The sequence below is a fragment of the Boleophthalmus pectinirostris genome, unplaced genomic scaffold (genome assembly GCF_026225935.1).
Source record: "Boleophthalmus pectinirostris isolate CB_2022bp ecotype Guang Dong unplaced genomic scaffold, ASM2622593v1 HiC_scaffold_12, whole genome shotgun sequence".
Lineage (NCBI taxonomy): Eukaryota > Metazoa > Chordata > Actinopteri > Gobiiformes > Gobiidae > Boleophthalmus > Boleophthalmus pectinirostris.
In genome coordinates this window covers 18630045-18654738 of record NW_026571018.1, presented here as the reverse complement: position 1 = coordinate 18654738, position 24694 = coordinate 18630045, and the positions used below count along the sequence as shown (strand labels likewise).

At 35.2% G+C, this 24694-nt stretch overlaps 1 long non-coding RNA gene across 4 annotated transcripts in view; it reads left to right on the top strand.

The window, feature by feature from the left end:
- LOC129407505 (uncharacterized) overlaps positions 1 to 17237 on the top strand; it is a 36861-nt gene extending 19624 nt beyond the window's left edge. For 2 of the 4 annotated variants that reach the window (XR_008631574.1, XR_008631576.1), the window contains 3 exons: positions 7360 to 7422; positions 14337 to 14385; positions 15068 to 17237. This is a non-coding gene — a long non-coding RNA (uncharacterized LOC129407505). Of the gene's footprint in view, positions 1 to 1852; positions 4116 to 7359; positions 7423 to 14336; positions 14386 to 15067 lie in introns of those variants that run through there. The other 2 variants (XR_008631577.1, XR_008631575.1) reach the window with 2 other exon arrangements.
- The last annotated feature ends 7457 nt before the right edge of the window (positions 17238 to 24694 follow it).

Below are 24694 nucleotides of genomic sequence, written 5' to 3'. Positions count from 1 at the left end.
AAGACTTGATTCATGATGAACAAATTATTTATTAAAAATGATTAAGGCTTATAACTTCTAACTCCTAAGATGCACTGTGTAACTTAAAACTATATCCAAGCCAATTTACAGGTCTGATCTGTGGAGAGGTGGGTAGAATGCATATTTTTCAAGGTATAGTTGAAAAAAAAAAAAAAATTATATATATATATATATATATATATATATATATATATATATATATATATATATATATATATATATATATATATATATATATATATATATATATATATATATACATATATATATATACATATATATATATATATATATATATTAAATAATACAAAGTTGCATAGTGCACCTTTAAGCAATTAACTCTTTCTTCATGCTGTATTAAAGCTGATTAATGTTTAGTTATTATGAAGTGTAAGCATATATATATATTTTTGTTTTCTAACAATTTAACATAATTAAATTTGTTCATATGGGCACAATAAAGCACTGCTCTGTATTTTCTTCCAATATTCTCTCTAACTTAAAGCATTCCTCGTAAATGGTCTTGCGTCATAGCGGCTAATGTGTCAACAATGGAAAGCATTTCTTTGTAAATATTTAGTTTCCAGCCTCTCATTATGAATGGAGGAATGAGTGGGAATACGCTGTGGTTGGGTCCAGGCGTTTCATCACAACGGACACTGTCTTTAGGAATGTACCACTCTCTCTCACTTTGGGTCACAGCTACAGACAGGTCAAGTGCTGTCTAATCACCGCCCATAACACTGTCAAAATAACATAAAAACAAACTCAGACTCTACTTTTCATATTACAGTTTTACATTTTGTGTAGCGATGAATTAATTGAAGCTGTCCTTGAGATGTGCAGGAACAAAATATCATCACAAAACTGAATCAAAACTACTGGACTTTACACATTTTTGCAGTCACTTTTTTTTTTTTTTTTTTCTTACAACTACACCCTTAAGCATGAAGAAAGACTTTTATTTAATTACTAATGAGCAAATAGTTAATTAACAATGATTCAGGTTTAGTTACTACTTAAAAGGTTTAAAGGATTAGGGAGTTAGGGTTGGGGTTAGTTATTATAAAATGTTACTTAAAGTAGTCATTCTTACTAAACATTTCAGATAGATGTCTATCTAATCTGTTTTTAAATAGCATTAAGTTTTGTTTTTACAAGTAGTACAGTAATTACAGTGGGATCTGTGTAATGAAACTGTCTTAACTATCATATATGTACTTTTCACCAAGTTTCTCAAACTGTTAAATGTAATATCCAAAGTCCATACAGTTTTCGTCCACATATAAAGCTGGTGAAAAACGTCCCAGGAAGATGACTTTCTAATAATCATTAAATGTGTATATAATTACTCATGATCATAATATGTTGAAAAACTGAAATTAGATCAGATTAGAGATTGTGTGAACATCGCCATACTTCAGTGGGTTTATTTTCGGTACAGTGAGTTTTCTTTCAGTACAATGAACGGACTTCACACAGATGTCACACCTTCAAAATATATCATGATGCGGCTGCAGGAATTCCTGTTTCTCCGGTACAAATAAAATCATTGTTTTATTAAGATAAATCACAGCTGCACATTTGTATCCTGTCATAATGAAGATGGATTTTTTGTGATAAAATTTTTAATCAATTATTTTCATTTGCAGTTATACAGCATTTTATTCCCTTTCAAACCCCACACCTCTCAACCTGAAACCTTTTATTAATGGAAATATACAAAAAAATAAAAATTTATGCATGAATCAAAATTGATAATAGGCAGTTTTATTGCCAACAAAAAGTGGTTAACCTAAAAAATAAGTCTGTATTTTATTTCGTTGGTCAGTGGTCAAGAATTACTTTAGCTGCGGACATCTGGTTTGGTCTGCACCAGCTATTGTGTTGAGACCACAAATAAGAGTGGACCTCTTACATCATCTGTGCTGCTGTAGCTGATACAGTGGCTCTTCCCACCGAAACTCACAGAAATCAGCAAAGCACAACAGGAAGACAAGCAGCTGTGATGAAGGAACGCATTTGGTCATCTTCATCATCCTCATTCGGTGGATCATCCTTTTTTTATGTTTTGTGAACTACCTCTTTTCATTCATAAGTCAAGCATCTTTGTAGCGGTGCATGGAGGACAGCTGATATTCACGTCTGTGTCTGTACATTGCAGTTTTATTCTAAGTCGTATTTCTTTCTATATAACTGCTGGACCCATGCGGCGCTCCCCAGTGTGCAAGTGAAATATGTCTTGGTCTGATTGGAGCATCTGGAGACAGGTTGTTTTCATCAGTTGCACACGGAAACAGTTTGATCTGGCCAGGGCTTTACCATCATTTGGATGTGCTGAGGCTTCCCTGTTTTGCCTGAAGAAATACTCCAGCATCCTGTGTTTTTACGGAAACCTGTGGACCACGAGCCAGCACTTTTTTGGATTTGTATCAGCTTGTTTCGCACGTTGCAATTAAGACTACAAGAGATTTCAACCTGGATTAGTTCTTTTTGCACGCATTATACATTGCAGCCACTTTTTCAGATACAGATGTTTAAATTTAGGAGAGATTGAGCTGCCAAACAAAATTCACCTGTTGGTACAAATAAAGTAGCCTTGAATCTTAATTGTAGAAATGTCACTATTTTATGTTGGTTAGTTAAATTTAATGCACTTTTTGATAGCTCAGCCAACACCGCTGTATTAATCTTTCAGTCTTCCAGGTAGCAAAAGACAAAAGTTTGAATGAATGTTTCTTTTTGTTTGAATTTTTCTTTGCTACTCTTACTACTATTAAATTTTCTATACTAAATTCATATTTTTCTCACACCTACTTGGTCAACTTCCTACCTTTTGATACACCGAAACAAAGCTTACTTTTTTACTCTCCATTCATTCAAACAGGCTATTTCAAGAATGATGAAGTCATGCCTTCCTTTATGGTCCAGACGTTGCTGTCCTGTACATTAACTTTTTCCAACTCCCCGAGCCAACCTCTTGAGGCTAGAGGCTTTCTGGGGTGATGCTACATAGATCAAGCCCTGGCATTTCCTGTAATTTGATAGATCTACTTCCTCAGTTGTCTTTTATCATCTGGCACGGAAGGGGTTAACAGGCTGTGAATTCATGATTGCCAACTCCCAGGATCGTATCTCCTGTAACTCAAATCAGGGACATCTGCGCTGGGCGTATGCTGCCTTCCCCCTGGCCTACTGCACTCAAAGCTCCTCTGTGCTGTGGTTTGCCTGGCGCGGTCACGTGACTTCTCTGAAAATGCCCCCTCCTTTCTCCTCCCTCTTTATTTCCAGTAAACTGTTTGAAAGGAGGGGGGTGACTCAGAGTGAAACCAGCTTCCCTTTAACCGCAGCTTGTTAAAGAATTTGTCAACGTGGACTCCGGGGTGCATTTTGAGTGTGCGTGCATCCACTCTCAATAGGATGTGTCTCTATCTGTGTTTCTTTTTTTTCCCCTCTCGTCTTGAAAGGGGGTCCTAAGCTCCGATGGCGTCCTAATCGCTGAGCTTCCTGTGCGTGTGAGGTGGGCGTGGGCTTGTCAGGAGTTAATGAGATGAACTTTAACCGTCTTCGAGTCGGGGGCACACTCTGCTACTCCGGAGATGTGTGTCGTCTGTGTGAAAGAGTTTCATTGAGAAAAAAAGAGAAGGCAGCGAGCGAAAGAGAGGCGGAGAGAGAGAAAGAGAGAGGGAGGGAAGGAGGGAGGGAGGGAGGGAAGGAGAGAGGGAGAAACTGTGCGTGGGTGTTGACTGGTGTGTAGGCTATGCATAGATTTTTCCTTGTCTGACACTTGAGTTTTCCACATGTAGCAGAGTGCCTGTTGTTCCTGCACATGTTTTGAACTCTCTACCCCGGGACACTATCTAAATGTTTGGAAAAATTGATTTGTCAAATAAAATGAAAACATATTTTGTTGATTTCATTGAAAACACTGTACTACACTTACATTTTAGACTTGGACTTTGACTTTGATGAACTTTATTGATCCACAAGGGAAAATATTTGGACACAGTAGCTCACACATCACAATAAATACAATAATAAAGCGTAGAAATGTAAATAGTAATAATAACATCTGTTTTTAAATAGCATCAAGTTTAGTTTTTGTTTTTACGGTTCAGTAATTACAGTAGGATGTGTGTAATAGTCTTCTCTGCACTAAACAATAATATATCTTAAGTACTTTTCCCTCTGTTTTCTTCTCAAACTGTTAAATATAATAACCAAAGACTTCTACCATAGAGCCCTTACAGACTTCCTGCACATAAAAAGCTGGTGATCATGTGAGCACTTCCGTCACCTGTGTTCAGATGTTAGCGCTGTTCCCACTGAGGTCATTTCATGTGGTTGAAGTGCAGACTGCTGAGTAAACCACTTGCGCCAAACCCAGTACCATAGACTTCTTAGCTTTAATGACGCTGCAGCCTTGACAAGATCTTCCCAAATGTAATTGCTCTTAGCCCAGCCCCACAGGCCGGTAGTGGGGGGGTGCGGGGGGAGCAGCAGGCAGCCCTGGCGACGTGCCCGGCAGAGATGGTGATTTTCCATAAGCCGCCAACAACAGAGTCTGGATGTCTGAACCCCAGTCATCTTCTCTGATCCGAAGACACAAAAAGGGAGAGTGTAGTTCAAGGGCGTAAATCAGATGTCACTAGATCACTCACGCACACACTCATACACATACACACTCATACACACACGGGACAGCCCCCCACACCTCCTCAGGACCCTTTGTTTAACAGCACTGGTGTGAGCAGCTCTGTGTTCCGCCTCATGTGCACTACACCATGTCACACATGTGCCTCAGACTCCCATGGTTTCTGTGGCGTTGGCTTCGTCAGGTGTCCCGTCCCAGACAGCCCTCAGTGGTTCAGCTGTAAACTAACCATACACATTCTTTCCTCTGCTCTGTCCCACCAGCGGAGCACATGCACCCGCTCACATCTGTGCATGTGCATGCTCCCAATGGCCAATTAAAACACAGACTTATCCGATGAGAAGCGCCTCCTCATTGGTTTACAGTAGAGACACAAATTCAAATTGTGAACCAATGAGATTTGTGGTCGATTTGCTCCCCCCACCATGACCTTATTAGGACACCTCCCATGTCTCTCAGATTTCCTGGCCGCTGGGCAGCACTGTGAAGAATGTCCCGAGCACTGTACTGGTTCTGTTGACCATATTTGGTCAGATCGAGTCTCACCCCTCCCCTCAGCACCTCTGGTGTTCGGGCTCAGAAGGCCCCACTTTGGATCCAAAAGAAAATTAAACCTTATGTTCAAAATATTTACTGTACAAAATATCCTGTTCTTTGGTACATTTCATATTGTCTCAATTTCACTCAGAAAATGTATCCATTGTATGTGAAGAAAAAAATGAAAAAATTACTGAATATGTTTTGGGTAAATTTAATTAATTGAAGAACCTCAAAACTGCAGTTTAGAACACAGAAAACACGTGTGCTGCTCAGTGTTCAGTGTGAAACATATTGCACAAATGTTTACGTATCGACCATGTTTAAGTATCATTTAATAAATGCGATTGTAGCTTTTGGCAAAGATGAACTCTAAATAAAAATACATCTTAGATCTATAAAAAATATTTGCTCAATATTTCCTGAAACATTGTTCATTTGCACTTTTTTAGTTTCTATTTTGCAGTTAATGTTTTGATTTGATTAGAATTAATTGTGTTGTGCAATGAGCATAAAAATGCAAATTAAAGTATATTAAACAGCAACAACTCAAGACTCCAATGCTGGCCCTAATTCTATAAATAATTTGCTAACTGAACCAATTTAATTGTTCAGCTAAACTAAATGTGCAACTAAAAATGTAATCAGCAGGAACCATAAGCACAACATATACTGTCTATTTTTGTTGAAATATAAATTGTTTAATCTGCTTTTTTAAATGAAAAATCCTTGTCTCCCTGTGCGTTCCCAGAAACAGTCTAATTACAGTGTTTAGGGCTGTTCTTTCCAGTACATTTGGATGAAATAGTGTGTCATTTGTCAGTAAAGGGTCTTTTGTTTAGCCGGAGGATGGGGTCAGACTAGACGAAAAACTAGCCTTGTGACTCATGAATTACCTGAATTGTTAACTACTTCTCAGTTTTTCTGTTATAAGAAAATTATAATGTAACTCCAATGAAAGCTCCGTAACACAGTGGCCTTATGCTGTTTGAAAATAAAAAACTTCTACTGCACATGTATAATAAAATTGTGTAAATTGAGTGCAAAATTGGAGACGAATCTAGGTTATATATAAGGGGGTATACTATTAGAAAGACAGATTCAAATATGTATTATTAAAAAATATTATCTCACTGAAAAAATCTGTTCATGGACAAAATGTGAAAATGTTCAAAATACATTTAAATGCATGTAAATACTGTTCAAGTTGTATTGTTTTGAGTTTTTACAAATTTAACTTTCAGTAATAATCATGTTCATATAGAAAAGAGCACACTGTTTATTTTGTGCATTTTAATAAGGTTTTTAAAATATTTTTATGTTGCTTTTCTTTGGTACAAAATTAAACACATGCTTTTTACCACTTAGAAATTATTGATGGGAAAGTGAGCTGTAAATCATAATACATATATTTATTTTAAGTTTGCAGTAACCTACACTGTTGGACCATCCATGCAGACATTACGCACCAGATTCATTATTTAAATTCTTTTCATTTGGTTAAATTGTGAAACTCTTGTGTCGGGGCATGCAAAGCACAGAAAAACCTGTTGCAACATCATTTTAACATTTTATTACAAACTGCCAGAGAATTAACAAGAAACAAAAAGCATATTTTTCGTTTCACAACTGTGCAAACATACTTTCTGACCATAACTGGACATAATTAACACTGTATTTAATTGTGTAAATAACTGGAAAGGTTGAGAGCCTGAGAGAACCAAAACCAAGGCCTAACTCAAGATCCGATCCTGAAATTTGCAAAATAAATTAATTCAAGTCAAAACAATAAAGCCTTTATTTTTTTACAGCTGATTTCTGTTTTTATCATATAATTTTGGCACCCTCACGATGCTTCTTTAGGGAGCATTGTTGGGACAAATGTTTAGCAAACAAATCTAAGTTTTTGTTGCTCAAATAATTTTTCCTCATCCCAGTTACAATCTTATTTGTTACTTAAAATTATGATTCGATAACAGTGGAAAAAATATAAATAGTTACTTTTTAGTATGCGGCACAATACTTATTTTAACAATAGTTTCAGTCTGATTAATCTCTGCTTTGTAACTTGATGTTAAATAGGCCTAATTAAATGTATCTTAATATTTATTTACAGTGAGGCTCATATCTTATATCTTCTGTTGCAGGAGTGCCTCAGTGACCATGAAAGAAAGAAAAAGAAAGTGGTGATTTGAAGTTGTTACCTCTATGTAAGTATATTTCCAATGTGCACGAAAAATAATGTGCTTAAATCTAGATAAAAATATAGCACACTTTAATTAGATTATACTTCTAAAATACAGAATTAACCAGAGCAGTCTCTTATACTACAAAATCATACACACACAGCTGAAAATGCAGATTCTATAATATTCAAATAGGACTTAGTTAGAACAATTTTATAATCATATATTTGTGTATTTTATTGGCCCCTTATTCTGTCTTTGTATGCGTAATATTGGAATGTGCTGACTGAACAATTTTATTTGAATTCATATGCAAGCCTTTTCTAGTCTAGGAGTTGTGCATCAGAAATTTATAGCAAAAATCTGTGTTGATAAATACATTAAAAATCACTTTACAAAGCCCTGATAGTTTTATAGTTTGAATAGATATAGTTTTTGTACAAAAGAAATACTCTATCTCTGCAAGGGCCTGTTATATTTGTGTTTCAGGGCTAACAGTTGTTTTGTCAATACTGTGATTATTGTTTTAAACTGTTTATATGTGCAGATTTTGTACAGTTACATTGTCCATGGAGCCGGGCAGTTTTAGAAAAGCCTGTTGCCCTGTACACGCATCCCTGCTCTCACTGTTCCCAGATGGGATTAGGGAGGCCATTTTGTGCTGCCAAAGAAGAGGGGGAGTCGACCATTTTGTGTCTACCGGAGTTACAGTGCACTTCTGCTGTTAAAGTACAGTAAGAGCTTAAGTACAAGAAACAAGGAAAAAAAGAAGTGAATGTAGTTATATGAGGGTTAGACGTTATAATGTTCCTTTAATCTATAAAAAAGTGTAAGGATGTTTGTGCTCAGGAATCTGTCAGTGTTAATACTGTCAGTAAATGTGATGCATGGACAGTAGACATTAAAACATGTTTTCAATTAGCGAAAGACTGCAGTGGCAATCCTTAGTAAAACTGAGTGAACATTTGTCACTTTGTCAATTTAGTTTACAATTCCATTTACTGTAAAAAATAAAACTATATCAGGAGAAAGAGTTAAACATTTTTAGTTCGTCATTGTGAGAGAAGTTGCAGTATAGCGTTATGTAATCTTTAATAAAGCTGAGACTGTCTCAGCAAAACTGAATGAAAGTTTGTTATTCAGGAATTTGTCACTGTTAATACTGCCAATAAATGTGATTCATGACAGTAGATATTAAAACATGTTTTCAATTAGTTTCCTCAATATGAGAAAAACTGCAGTGGCAATCTTTAGTAAAACTCTGAAAGTGTGTAATTTAGGAGTTTGTCACTTTGTCAATTTAGTTCACAGTTGAATTTACTGTAAAAAAAAAAAATGCTATATCAGGAGAAGGAGTTAAACATGTTTAGTTAGTTCGTCACTGTGAGAAATATATTTAACTTCATGCAATCTTGAGTAAAGCTGGGACGATCTCTATCAAAACTGAATGAAAGTTTGTTAATTTATTACTATGTAAATGTAATACCGAGAAGGAGTTTAAACCTGTTTCCTGTTACTATCTTCTTAGCGAGAAAAGAGGCTATTTGGAGGTGAGCCTTTTAGTAAAACTGAGATTGTCTGTGGGTGGTGAAGAGAAAGGACAAGGGGCAGATAGGGGAGCAAAAGAGGGAGGACAAGGGGCAGATAGGGGAGCAAAAGAGGGAGGAGGGGTCCTACCACACACACGCAAGGGCAGATTACACCCATGGGCCCCCTGTGAGGTGTACCCCCCCTACCCCCTTCACCCGGCTCTGTCCTGTTGTAATAGGTTGATGTCATAGTTTCAGATGGAGGGCAGGGGCCTATATACGTCTATGAACTCTATGGGAGGCTGATTTTGAAAGAAATATCTAAACTTACCACACATGTTGAACCTCATCATTATTTGTTAGGGACTGGCCCCGTAAACTTGCAATATTGATTTTATGGCTTTAAATTCTTTCAACTGACAACAATATTTTAATTCTCTGAAGCTATTGTGAAAAGAAATGTCAGTGTTGTTTATATATACTGACAGAGAAGGCGTAGAACTTTGTGCTATTTTTTGTTTCATATGAATAGGCTCAGTAATTACAGACATATTGACGATAAACCAGGTCACCAAATCTGCAATCTCACAGTTAGACAGCAAATTCTGCCATAGAATTCTGGCCTGTCCTCCAGCTTATTTTTAAACTATAATAATATAAAAACTAGTATACAAACTGGGTATTGATTTGAACCAGTATCTATACTAAAAATCACATTAATATTGTTTTAAAATGATGGTGAACTTTTATCAGAACTAGTGTAAGACCACAGAGAAAGTTGTATTATTTTGTGTTGTAAGTGACAGTCTAATATTAAAAGAAAAATGAAAATTTGGTATCTAAATCAGTATTGAGCCAAATCCATTCCCTGGTATCAAAATAGAGTTTTAAATTTTTGCATTGTCATAAAATTAAATAGGACTCACGTGATGATACCTGTAGGGAATATCTAAAGGAGTTTTTGAATCGTGCGCACCTGCTGTCTTGGCCCTGGCTCTGTACCTTATTTCAGGTGTGTTCAGTCTATTGGGAAAAGCGTTTTTATTCGTTTCTGCTCAGATTGTGCACTGCTGAATGGCTGTATGGCTTCAGGTCACTGGAGGATGATAATGATGTCATGGAAAAGCATGTTTGAGGCTCTTGGGACATTTGCATATAACTGAGGACAAAGACACTGGAGGTGTGACAGAGGAGCAGGTTTTGATAGGTCAAAATGTTTCTTCCTTTTACACTGAAATGCACAGTGTATCAGTAACTGTTCTCTGAAATGTGAAAATTACTATCTTACAAGGCATTAATTCTGTTTAAGGACCACGTATTAATGGCTAACCATAAATGCATAGGGCTCAGTGCTTAATCTCTCTCTCCAGTAGTAGTACGAGGAGGAGGAGGAGTGGTGGTGGTGGTGGTAATAGTGGTAGTAGTAGTAGTAGTAGTAGTAGTAGTAGGAAGAGTAGGAGAAATAGGAGTAGTAGGAGAAGGAGTAGTAGGAGTAGTAGGAGAAGGAGGAGGAGTAGTAGGAGAAGGAGTAGGAGTATAGGAGTAGTAGTAGTAGGAATAGGAGAAAGAGGAGTAGTAGTAGGAGGAGGAAGAGGAGTAGGAGTAGTAGGAGAAGTAGTAGGAGTAGTAGTAATACAAGCAGTAGTAGGAGTAGTAGTAATAGTAGTAGGAGTTCATTAGCATTATTAACAATAGATGTTTTGTTAACACTTTGTCATATAACTACAGTTTTATTAGTCTTAAGAATGATTGGTGCTTAAATACTTGAGTAATACTATTTAATGTAATAACAGTAACTCCTCACTCTCGTCTATACTAAGCCCAATTGCTTCTAATTATACTATTTGTACAGTTTAAATTAAGTCACGCTTTGTAAAGTGCAGCTGATTCTTTTGTATACCCCATAGTCAGTGATGGGAAAAATACTTTGAAAATGTATTTAGTTACAGAATACTGAATACTGGCATTAAAAATGTATTTTGAAACATATTCTGATACATGGTCCAATTAGAGTACTGTATTTTGAATACTTTTACACATAGTAGCATTTCATTTATACTGTAAAGAGGCAACAGAGCATTAAAAACAGCTTTATGTTTGTTACTCAGAATTAGTATTGTGAATATGTATTCTCTTTAAATGTATTTAGTTCCTTCCCAACACTGTCTACAGCCTTTTTAATATTTTAATAATAATAATGTTAATATTATATCTGTTTTGTCAATAATAAGAGCTGAATAATCACACTAGCAGATCAAATGGGAGTCAGTGAAGATAGAGGCTGCGTGTTAAGTGTCTCTATTTGTTATCAAGAATATCACTGATTCCCAAATGAGTCAATTCTGTGTCACCGATTCCCAGCACACAATTTTGTCAGCGTTCTTGCAATCATTTTCTCAGGATAATCTAATTCTGTTACTCAGAGAAATGCATTTCGTCTCATGGGCTACTATAAGTATTTAAATAATACTTATTTAAAGTGCATAAGTGCATATGACAGTTTAGACTTTTTTCACTAAAACATAACATTGCAAGATTATATTCAAGATTTTACAAGCCTAGTTTTTCTGCTTTCTTTTTTTTTTTTTTTTTTGGCAAGTTTATAATTTTACTTCCTGCTTGGATATGGGCAGCAGATTCAATCTACTAGAGGTAATTTTAAATATGTTACCTAGCAACAATAATGTTAACAAGAGCCAAAACTTGTCTAAATTGCACAGTAGTTATGATTTATGGTTAGATTAATGTTAAATGATTGTTTAAATTGCCTTGCGCATACATTGTTCTTATTGTGGATGGAATATTCTGTGTTGGAGGTATTGATTGATTAATTTATTGTATTTATTGGGAGCTTATGATAATAGTTACAGGTACACAGCACTTACAGCTACATGGTGCAAGATTACATAATAGTTTTTTTTTTGGTTTGTTTGTTTTCTTTCATAGCTGCAGACGCGCCTACATATTCAGAGGTATTTCTTTTTAGAACTCACCTCTACTTCCTGCATGTTTGTACTTTCTTTCAACTTTTCTCACTTAACTGGTGCAAAACTATGATTTACTAGACGTACTACCCCACCAGTTCTAGTATTAATAATTCAAAAACCGCAAATCCTGTTATATGCACTTACTTACACATTCACATTGGGTTTCTGTGAAGTGACCTTAATCTGGAAGTGCAGCATTTTAATTTTGAAAGACAACAGTATGACCCAGTTGACGTGTTACATAAACTTTGAAAGAATCCGCCTTTGTTAATGCTTTCTGCCCTGTCACTTGGCATTACACTTACTGTATGGCTGACTATGGAATCACTAATATTGATATGCAGTTGTATACAGCCCTTTGTGATTATCGCGTGACCCATAAAAACGTATTTAGTGCTTGATTTTTAGTAAAGTAGGTTACATAATTTAGAAACATTATTGCTCTGGCTGGAATAGTTTGGGGCTGTGTTAAACCAATCCTATCCTAAATACACAACTTAGTCCTTTAAAAGTACTGTGAATAGAGTGATAATGTATTTGCCAGTAATGACCAGCTCTTTTTTTTACTTTTTTTAAATATCTCTATGGATATTTGTGACACAATTTGCAAGTAACTGTCTTGAAAAAGTGTTGATCAAAATAATAAAAAGACAATATTGGCTCACAGTGAGGAAACTGGTATTCAAAACTTCAGAATGGTGACTTAACATGAACAATTAATACTAAATTGTTTAAATACTTTTGAATTGGGAAAAGACGATGCTGCAAAACAGGAAGCTGAAACCCATAAATAGTTGAATAAGAATAATAAAATAAAGTTGAACCTTTTAAGACTACCAAACTATGTGCAGTAAGTGAGTATGATTGTGAGTGTATGATGTTGACAACAATAAATACAAAGTAATGTCTAAAGTTGTCTAATATGTAACTTTTTATGGGCTAATACTCTACTACTCTACTATACTAATATTAATTTAGATGGGGGCAGGTAAAATCACTATAATTAAAATTATTTTGTTGCAGTACAGAGACTTCTTGGGTCTAGTCAATAGTAGAAATGATCAGCTTCAATATTTGTGCATTTTATTTGGATATTTCATGGCAAAGTACAATGTAAACAATAAGAAAACTGCCATCATCAAATTGTAAAATCTGAAACACCAACAGATTAGAGGTTCATTTCTCAGCATTACATTTGAATCATCTTGTTGAGTGATGTGTGTGGAGAAAATAGTGGCGCATTCTTACCGTTTAAGAGGACACTGGTCTGGACTTGAGTCTCCTGGTGACTAAGCAGGAACCAAAGCGGACAGGAGCCGGACCCCCTGAGCAGCTGGGCCCCTGTACAGAGTGACTCCATCTCTTTTTTCCCACTAAAGCCTGTTCTGACAATAACCGTCCGGATTTGCTGACATAGCTGCTCTTTGTTGTTGCTGATGTGTCACGGGACTTCTAAGGCTTTAATTTAAGATCATTCATGGTTCACAGTGTTAAAAAACTGAGAGGATGTCTAGCATTGGTTAAAATGACTTGAATTCACAATATTAAGATTATTTAGATGTGCACAATGTAACTTTTTTAGTAATCCATAACCATGAAGATGTTATAATGTGTGTGATTTTTAATTATCTGTAAAGCTCTTGGTTACATGCTGTATATGAAAAGTGCTTTATTAAAAAACAAGTTTCATTAGATATTAAATAAATATAATATTATACATTTTCCACTACATGGCATTAGACATATTTGATTTCTGATGATTTAAGGTAATTTTAACGTGAAATCAGAAACAAAATCTACCAGTGAGGTAAAGTTTACTAATCTCATTGTCCATTAACTTGGATTGAGATAAATAAATAAAACTTATGGAAACCTGTGTGAAATATCTTGATAAGTCTAATAGGCTAGGTAAATTAGGTATATAATACTTCTGTAGTCAAAAGAACTTGAAAAATACAAAAATTCTGAATTCAAGTAATTTTAACTAATATCTCCCTCAGGTTTTTACAAGGGTATGGTGGCACAGGCTGTCCTTTAGTGGGGAAAAAAAAGATATAATACAATATTTCTAAAGGTTATGTCACTTATTGCCTCTATTAATTAATAAAGGACTGATTAAACATTGAATAAAGTTACCTGTATATATTTATGATAATACAATAAGCAAAAAGTGTTATTTTAAGTGTCTGATGGGGCCCAATATAGTCTCCTCTACTAATGGGTAACAGTGTAAATATTCACGATTGTTTGTATAGTGCACAAACTCAGCTTGGTGTACGTGTTAAACTGTGTCAGCACTAAAGGTTAGGGCTTTGTACATTGACATTAGGGCACATTTGTGGGAGGTAGGGAATTTCTGATCTTTCACTGCTCTGCCTGACCTCATGCACCAGTCACTGAACATAATCCTCCTTTTTTACAGTAAACCATGGTCATCTCCACCAGACCCACAGACGATGGACTGATGTGAGGTGAGTAACACAGGGAGGAGGCCTACATGTGGACACGGGTCTATGGTTTTCATGTTAAGTTCTCAGTACAGGTTCACATAATATCCTACAGAGACTTTTGTTTAATATTGAGTTGGGGGCTATATTCATAAATCTATGGTAGAGTTTTAACTGTTCTGTCAAAGTGTAGATGTTTAGACCTGGTTTATAGTTAATTTCTCTATAATCACTGGGACTATACATAGTTCAATGTCTTTTCCATTAGTCCGGATGTAAATGAGGTGTGACATTTGTTTTTTGCTATAGTGTAAGTGGGCGGGTGGGCAAAAGTTGTTACCAAAATAAGGGTATAAAGTGATATTTCTTTTATGGGTAGTTTTATAGTCATTTCACATTTGTCTGATACTTATAAGTTTGATTTAAAGATGTATTTTAACACATTTCTGTTGATTTGACAAAATATCATCTGAATGTTGTCTTGATTCTCCAAAAGACATTTAGATTTCTATTTTTGTCAGTACCACGCTAAAATTGCGAAAGGTTTCACGTGTCGATTGTCTGTTAGTTAGTAAGTTATGCACATCTAACTCTCCATCTGAAATTAATGCTACCTAAACAAATCAGACTTGAGAAAAGGCAGATTTTATGATATATTGATTTGTTTTTCTTTGTTTTTGTCTCCGGGTTTCTTACGCGTCTTGAGGCAGAGGTAATAGCTCGAGAAGGTGATTAATGGATGGATTTTTCCACTGTGCGTCTATGGGCATGGACATGTTCTGGCTCCTACACAGGACAACATGAACTCTGCAGACTCCAGCCAATCGTTTTTCCTCTCAAAAGCAACAACAGACAATGAGGAGAGTTTCTTTTATTGTTTTGTTTTTTGTTTTCTTCTTACATCAACAGAAAATTAAGCAGTTTGAGTTTTTTTGTTTTTTTTTTAATTCAGAGCAGATATCTATAAATCGCCCTGATGGACACAAAGATGAATTTCACACACTGATCACTGAGTACACAGTGTGCTAAATGATACTTTCCCAGTCTTTAACTAACAGATGATTGGCACGTTTTGCAATTTTAAGGTGGTACTGACATAAATATAAATCTAAATGCTTTTTGGAGTATCAAGATTATTTCAGATTATATCGAACCAACTGAAAATGTTAAAATATGTCTTTAAATCTATAAATGTGAAAAACAGAAGTAGTTCATTTTTAACTGTGTGGTACAGAATTTATTCCTCACTTTTCTGATTCAGTCTTAGCATGCTTATTATTCACCACAGTGAGGCCAGAGCGGAGTTTTGCCTTTGCTCTAATACTAACAACAACTAGCATGCTAACAGCACACCAGATGATAATCAGAAAAAGCTTTACAATTAGACAGAGGTCTCATTATGACCTTAAAGGTGCACACGTATCATTTCCAGTGGAGGGTCGGCCCTTGCTTGTCTCCACTAAAGCAGATTACAGCACTATGCTACATTACAGTTCAGATCTGTGGAGATTTGTCTCTATTCACAGAAGCAATTATTGCACAATAGATACACTACTGGTCAAAAATCTTAGAACACCCTGATTTTTCCAGTTATTTTTTGCATTTCAAGTCGTGCAAGTTCAATGAAGAGCTTGAAATGGTACAAACGTAGGTACAGAACACTCAGGGGTTAAAAAAAAAAGATAAAAGATAACAACACAAGTCAAAGCTCTGCCAAAACTACTTCAGGAAAAAAGAACAAGATGGTAAGCTTGAAAATATGGAGTGGCCAGCACAGTCTCCAGACTTAAGCCCCACTGAGCTGGTTTTGGGATGAAGTGGACAGAAAAGTAAAAGTCAAGCAACCTACAAGGGCCACACATTTATGTGAACTTCTGCAGCAGACTTGGGAAGAACTTTATGAATATTTGATTTCTATTGTAAAAAGAATGATGGCTACTTTCATGAATCAAAAGTTTAGAATATATTTTGGTCAACAGTAAACAGTAAAAAAATGGAAAAAGTGTGGTGTGGTTCTAAAACCTTTGACCAGTAGTTTGTGTTTAATGTCATACCATGGAACATTTTAGGCAAAGCAATAACATCTCCAGTAGGTAGTGCACCTTTAAGAGCTACTTTTACAATACGTGTGTACAGGGGCATTTTACCTTGGAAAAAGAATGGTGCATCCCCTTTATGACAACGTGAGAGGGGTTGTAAATTTAACTTTGACGTGGGTGCTACTGGAAACTGGCCCGAACACATCTGTGAGAATCTGCTACACATTTCATTTGAAGTACTTTTACACATTCACTGATGCATTGTCATTTTGAAATATCACCATGGTGTACTTTGATGCAGGCCGTTACAAGACAGTCAGAGTTGATTTCTTTTGGGGTTTCTTCAGTTCAGTCTCATGCGTGTGATCTCAGGACATAGTTGTGAAAGATGTGTGTCTTACATTCACAGTTCATTGAGCCAAAGAAGGGGCAGATCATTGGTTATTGACAGGTTTCACTCTGACTCACTGACTTCTCTCAAGAGGAAGTTTCCCTCTTTACAACTTTTAACTGTCAGTTTCCTTCCTGTGAGGGGCCCAGGTTTTACAACTCATTCTCTTTCATTCTTAATCACGACAGATTATCTTTCAACTGAACAGAAAGAGGTTTGAATCATCCGTGTCTGACACCTAATATAACTGTTAAGCTTTTTCTTTTTTCTCTTTTCCCTGCCCAAACTTTATTTAGCAGCATTTCACAGAGGTGTCGACATCAGTAAGGCAATATATTTGTATGAAGTCAACAAGCTTAATAACAACAGAGGTAATACAAAATTTCAGTCAAAGAAGAACAAAATACAAGCAGATCTTTTATTTGCTGGATGAAAAATGAGATCCGAGGCACTCCAATATACTTTTGCAATGATTTTATTTCATTGTTTCATAAAATCATTGCAAAGTATATCAGAGTGCCTCAGATCTCCTTTTTCATCCAGTAAGTTATTTGTCCACTCGGGATCTCCGAAGAGCTCCTGATTATTATTTCACTTCAGCACATCTATTTAGACTTAGACAAACTTCAAATTTCTTCGCAAGGTCATTTATTTGCTTGTGTGCTATCAATTACAAGGAAATGAACACCTTATTCTCAAATTTAGGAATAATATTTCGCAATTAAAGGACCCATGTTACTCTGTTTTCTGATCTATGTTATAATGTTGTTTCCTGGAGTTGTGTTTTTTTTTTCATTAACACATTTTTAACACACTCACCCTGCATATCTAGGCAGAGTTCTTCCTCAAACACATGTTCCAGCTGTCACATGGTAATACAAGAAGTGCTCCACTGTGTTTTTAAACTCCATACGCCTTCACAAGGACAATATGGATAATTTCAGTCTTGGAACTGTCGATCTCTACTGAGCAAAAATTAGAAGGTAGTTGTTAAATTTAAAACTACAGCTTCATGACAACACAAAGGGGAAGAGAGCATTTTGAGGTTTGGAGATGTAAATAGTTGTAGGAATCGTTGTGTTGTTGTGTGTTGGAATTATTTTATTATTATATTGTATTGTTGTGAGCTGTTTTATTATATAGTGGACATCCAAGTTTTCATTGAACTCCCAAGAGTACATCTCACTTTCTCCATGTTGACAAAAATAATTTAACTGCTCAAATAGTCTTGAAACTTTATATGAATGATTTGATTATTTTATGGTATTGTTGTGAATTGTTTTATTTCATGTGAACTATATCAGGTGAGCTTCAGGAGCGCAGTGACATTGCTTCTTTGGTGTTTTACTGATAGGAGCATTTGGACTTTGGCAATAATGATTTCACATGACATAATCCCACATTGCACAAATCACTTCCTGTTCAGCGTGGTCAGGTGACTTAACTGGCACACATTCACTTATTACAAACGTATTACACAAGACTACAACTGGTCCTGTGTAGTTTTGTTTGTACTTAAATTCCATTACTATGCTCTTGGTCTTTGTCATAGTACTATCTTATTGTGTGTGTCATTTGTAAACGGGGAGAGTCGCGCAGATTTATCATGAAGGAAGTATGAGCTTTAAACACAAAGGTGAATGTGGCAATCAAGGCGTGCATCAGTTCACTGACTCATGCAGTTGTAATCTGTTTATTTAATAATTAGAACATTGTACATATAATAAAGTAGGTCAGGCTGAAATGAGTAGAAAATGATCAGGATGTGTGTTTTATTCACTGTTACTCTGTCTTTTTAAAAACTGAATTAAAATGGCTTTCAGTATTGACATGAACTATACATACATTTTAATCATTGCTGTTTAACACATAAAGTGATTAGAAATGACTTCATCTCACTTTCGATTAAAATTAACTGATTAACTGTAATGCCTAACAATAAAACCTTTCATTTGTAAACGATTGTAGTTATTAATTGGCAATATATTTAATTTCAATCCATTTCATTAAATTTTTTTCCAAACTATTGTTGAATTCTTATAGTTTTTTGTTTTTTTTTGGGTCTTAATGGACAGTTGGCTTACAGTTTTTCCACTAGACAGGACTTTTCTTTTTTCCAATAATAGTATCATGAACATAATAAAACTTTCTTTGAACTGTCAGAACGTCGTAATAAAACACTTGTGACTCTTATGGCTCATGAGGAAGGACTGATAAACAGAGCCAGTGGGATTGAGGGCTGATCAGATCCCGGTTCATCTCATTCATGTACATAAGTCCTCTTCAAACTCGTGAGCGTCAGCAAAAACTTTTGCAAAGTTGTTTCAAGAAACTCTTTGATCCAGATTTGCAGCAGTTAGATGTTTTTCCCAAAAAAAACATTGAAGCTTATGACAGGTTAGACTTTCATTTAAACATACTTAACCAATTATATTTTAAGATTTTATTATAAAATGTATTTTAGCTGGACAATTTTGATGGGCATTCATAATTTTACTTCCTGTTTGGACACAGGCAGTAAATGTGACGTAACTAGAGGTGATCCCATAACAGTTACCTAGCAACCATGATGTTAACAAGGGCCAAAACTTGTCTAAATTGCACAATATTTGACAAATAAAAGAGTATCTTTCAATCTTTGGTTTGTTAAATAAATGATTAAACTGACAAATCTTCCTTGTGTGTAAATTATCCCTACATTTTCAATGGAATTTTGCATATTGAGGACATAGATAGTGGGATTTGCAGCTGATGTTATTCCTTGGGGTTGTAATGCTAACAGTAGGCATTGCTCTGTCTGAAGCTTTGTTAGACTGAACTGTATTTTAACACATTTCGACCATAAAGAACTGACTTAGCTTGAACTACAACAGGTGAGCTGATTTATTGTTAAACAAGTTTTTTAATATTACATAAAATTACAGGCACAAGCTACTTATAGTTTTTCTTCAGTTTTCAGACAATCTTAAAACATTTATTTGCAGTGGAGAAAGAGTGCTATCAGCTACATGCAAATTAACACCGTATTCTTGAATTTAGGAATAATGTGCCTCAATTAAATGACCCATGTTACTCTATTTTCTAATCTATGTTATAATATTGTTTCTGGAGTTGTGTTTTGTTTCATTCACACATTTTTAACACTTGGTTGCATTCTTCTCTCAAACACTCTGTTCCAGCTGTCACAAAGTGCTCTACTTTGTTTTTAAACTCCATACACTTTCACTAGAATTATTTGGATCATTTCAGCCCTGGAACTGCCAATCTCTACTGAGCAAAAAGTGAAAGGTAGCTGTTAAATTTAAACATCTGAACAGGACCACAAACGCTCATATTGATCACAGACTCCTGAAAATGTGTTGTTTAAATCTATTTAATATTTTTCTTCAGTTTTCAAACAATCTTAAAACTTGTCTGTTGTGTCACCGTGGTAACTCCTAAACATTCCTCCGTTAGAGCAACATGTAGAACACCCCCGGCACGACGTCAATGCAAATTTCAGCTTTCTTCCGGAACGGCCTCTTAACTGCTGTAAAACTATGATAAATATTCACCACAGGTACTATCCCACCAAACTCTGCAATAATTAGAAAAACCTCAAAAGCTGCTGGGCGCACTTTAAGCTCATAAAAAGTGCGTTCCAGTATTTGACACAGATTTCACAAACACATTCATTTAGTGCTACTGTCTCATTCCTTCCTTTCTCTGTGCCGACATTTGGGGCCGTACGCTGGATACATAGATAATGGAGAAGAGGGACCTTTTCTGTGTTTTGAAACTGTGTGGGGCCCAGAAATGAGGCCCAGTTTTGCCCTTTTGATCTGCTTTGTTTGAGCTAAATTGTCAAGACAGTCGGTTTGTGAAAATTTTTCCATCAGCCAAACTGCAACTTAAAAGGCAACTAATTTAAAGGTACACTGTGTAACTTTTCTGATAGGGGGTCTGCCACTTTTCTTTCCCTTAAGTTGCCTTTATTATTCAATAGTATGACACTGTCTTGCGTTTTTCATTTACAGATGCTTTTAATGCTTAGTAAAATACCTTGAGAAACATACATTCTTACTGTGTTACTCAGTGTTACTCAGGGGGCTCGCCTCTCCACTGATCTAACATGTTAATGGTAAGAGAATCTTTATTGTCCCACAATGGGGAAATTCCAGTTATAAAGATAAATAACTATTAAAAAAAGAACTAAAACCCACCAATCTAATATTACAAATACTTTGAATAGAGTTTCAATAAGAAGGTATAAAAATAGCAATACAAGTATACTGTAAACTGTACAAGTAGAGTAAACAATACATGGCTACTTTACAGTACAGTATATGGACAGAATAAATAAAGTAAATAAATAAATAAATAAGATGGATAATGTCATACTGTGGAACACTTTTTAAGGCAGGTGAATAGGAACAAATCTTAAATTTTGAGATATAATTTTGAAAATTCTCCTGTAGTTTATTCATATAAAATTAAGAAAAAATGTATTATACATTTTTGATCATGTAATGTTGTCTTATAATAATGTATAAAAATAAATATGATTGTTATGACGCTATGGGGGGAAATGCATTTTGAGAAAACAGTCATTGAAACAGACGTTGAAGTTTTCCGTGTCCCGTATAACTAGTCTCAAGTTGATTAAATTAAATATTAAAACATCTTTCAGTGCAGAGTTGATACGATTGTTTCTACATGAAAGCTTGTATGTTAAGAGACCAAGCTGATCAAAAAAACTAAACATTTAAAAAGATTTGTTTACTGTGAAATTACCAGCTAGGGCTCCACCATTTTGCTTTGTAAAATACTTAAACAAAACTGCATTCTTACGGTGAGTGGGCTCGCCTCTCCACTGATCTAACATATAATTTGATTCTTTAGTATTTACGTCTAGTCTATTATTTAGTTTTGTTAAGGTCTAGGGCTTGACCAAACTTCTAACATGTATTTACTTTGTGAGAATGCGAAAAGGAAAGAAAGTGTGAAAAAATGAAACTACCAGCTAGAGCTCCACCATTTTGCCACTCTTCATGCTTTAAACAGTATCTTTGATGAATGGGGTAAGGCCATGTTTTGTGCTTGACACATCCATCAGTCTGGTATGTCAGGGGAGGTGCTATCTCTGTCAGGATCTGGGCAGAGGCTTTGAGATGCAGAGAGGAAGAGCTAGGAGCAGCTTCTCACTGAGAATACTGCATTCTCCACAAGTCCACCTACAGAGCAGAGTTCATTACCAGCACAAAGGACATGTAGATGACTATTTCATTGGTTAAGAACAGTGTGGGGCAGAGGCGCAGCAGGCAGTCCACACAGAGACACCATTTAGCTACTATCTTTAATGTTTACAGTGTACTGGTAGTGTTAAGATGTGGGGAGGACTGTCAAAAGTATTAGCAGTGTTGGGAAGTGTATAAATACATGTACCGAAAATACGCATTTACTACTTTTGAGTACCTGTATTCCAGTACAGTCACTTTCATACAGTTACTTTCCTAAATTAAAAAGAATAAAGACAATGACAGTACTCCATCAAACAATTTTAACTTTGAAATGTACGGTAATAGTGAGAAAAAAAGAAAACACAGCTCTTGCTGTGTCTAAATGTGTGATTTTTTATTTTATTTTTTTGTCTCTAAGTAGACATAAATGAATGCATAACAACAAAACAAAAGTAAAGTTGTGTGTAATTATATATACATACATACATATATATATATATATATATATATATATATATATACATATCGCATATAATATAATGCAACTCAATGTAAAAAATAGCCTAAGTATTCAGAAACAGTATTTTGATTGGATTATGTAACATAATATGTGACAAAAATGTGTAATTTGGTTTAATTTCAGTATTCTGTAACAAAATACATTTTCAAAGTATTCTTCCCATCACTGAGTATCACAAATTCTGATTGATACTAAAGCTATATCAAAACGACATATAAAATGTGACCTTTTCTGAGCAGTTTTATAGTGATCTTGAGCTTTGTCAGAGCTATAAGACCACATAGTAACACATAGAAAGTCCTATTATTTAGTGTTGAAAATTGCATTAAAGTCTGAAAATATATAGATTTTTCTATGTTTACCCATTGGGGTATGTATGAAGTGTCGAGAATTTTCCTTAGCATCGAAATAAAGTTTGAAATTTTAGCATTGTGACAAGATATGAGACATAGCACACTTTCTTTTTGATAGTTTTCCTTGGCATACCAACTACTGAAACATCACAACATTACAAAGTTTATGAAAAAAGTGCTAGACCTATAATGTGGTATTTAATCTTTGTGCCACTGTTTGGTTCATTCAATTTGGTGAGAGTTTTACTTCCTTTTTTGTGTAGTGCAAGTTTCCTCAGGATCCTAAAGTGTAGTTAATCAGTAAAATTATGAATGAATCTCAAATTGGACAATACCTAAAGGCCAACTATTCTTCCCAAAGACTGTCTGAAAATCAAGTTATTACAGTATTAAATATTTACCTTTTTGAGCTTACGGTTGATTATCTTAGTACTTTTAAAATTGTACTTTAAACCAATGAATGCATTTTCTTTCAAATTTCATTCAGAATATACAGACGCAAACCTATGTACAAATATCCATAAAAAGACTCGTTCAAAAATAAAAAGATATACTGATGTGACACCGTAGTTGTTGGTTTGGTGATAGACAGGACCAGGCAGTGGCAGTTTTAGGTCACTACTTTTAATACACTGTTGTTAAGTTTAATGCCAGGCTCAACAGGGCGCCTGCTCCCTTTAGGGGCACGTCTGTGATACAAACTAAGGGCTTAAGTCAGAGCACAGATTTGACTAAGCTATACATACATGACAGTAGGGGTGGATACTGATAAAAATGAATACCTCTACTTTTTTGTTTTTAATCAGGTGATATTATGTCAATCCAACTGAAATGTGTTAAAACATGTCTTAAAATAAGTTGGTTGAGATTTGCATATCACAAATTACCCAAAGAAGTGCAGAAAAAATCATTTTATACCCTTATTGGAAGTTTACGATTGATCATTTTCAATTTTCACTAGAGTATTTTTTTCTTTTCTTTTCAAAAACAAAATAAAATGGCTTCAGGTCTTGATTTCATAAACATAAACAATACATACTTTAAATTAGGGCCGTTTAAGACACAAAATAGTCAAATTTATTCCAAAGTTTAAACTGCTTTTAATGACAGAGGTTTGTCCGTAGGCTCTCTATTAAAACAACCCTAGCTCTCTTAGAAATGACTCAATCTTCATCCCAATGCAAGTTCCATTAATTACCCAGCCATATTATTGATAATAATGAAAATCTGATCATCCACTCACCTCTATATGTTTGTAATATTTCATGAATCATAAGGCTGTGGTAGTGTTTTGTTGATGGTGTTAAAGAGAGTATGACACAGAGGGAGCGGCTTCATGTGTGGATTATATTTCAGTGCCTCTAAGGACTTTCAGCTTTATTCATCCCTGATTCATTTGTGCTGAACTCAGTCTCACAGTGTGTGCTATTCAACAAATGCTGCTTACTCACCAAACCCAAACTCATGCAACTTGTATTCAGGCTAACTGGGCTTGACTCAGTAATTACTATATCAACTTAGCGTTAAATAAGTGACAGACTGAACAATGATTTATATGGGGTTAATATTAATGTACTTTATTTGTACAATCAGCAACTTTTTGGTAATTTTTTGGTACATTAACATTCCAGCAGTAGAGACTTGCTTATATCAACACGCACGTACACATCGCATATTGCTTTTTTTGCTCATGTTTTCTGAGTTGGAAAAGTTAACTTGGATTTAAAGTCATAGTATGCAATTTTTTATCCAAAAATAGACTAAAATAAGAGCATGATATGTTATTTTGGTTGTCTTTATTGTACTGAAAA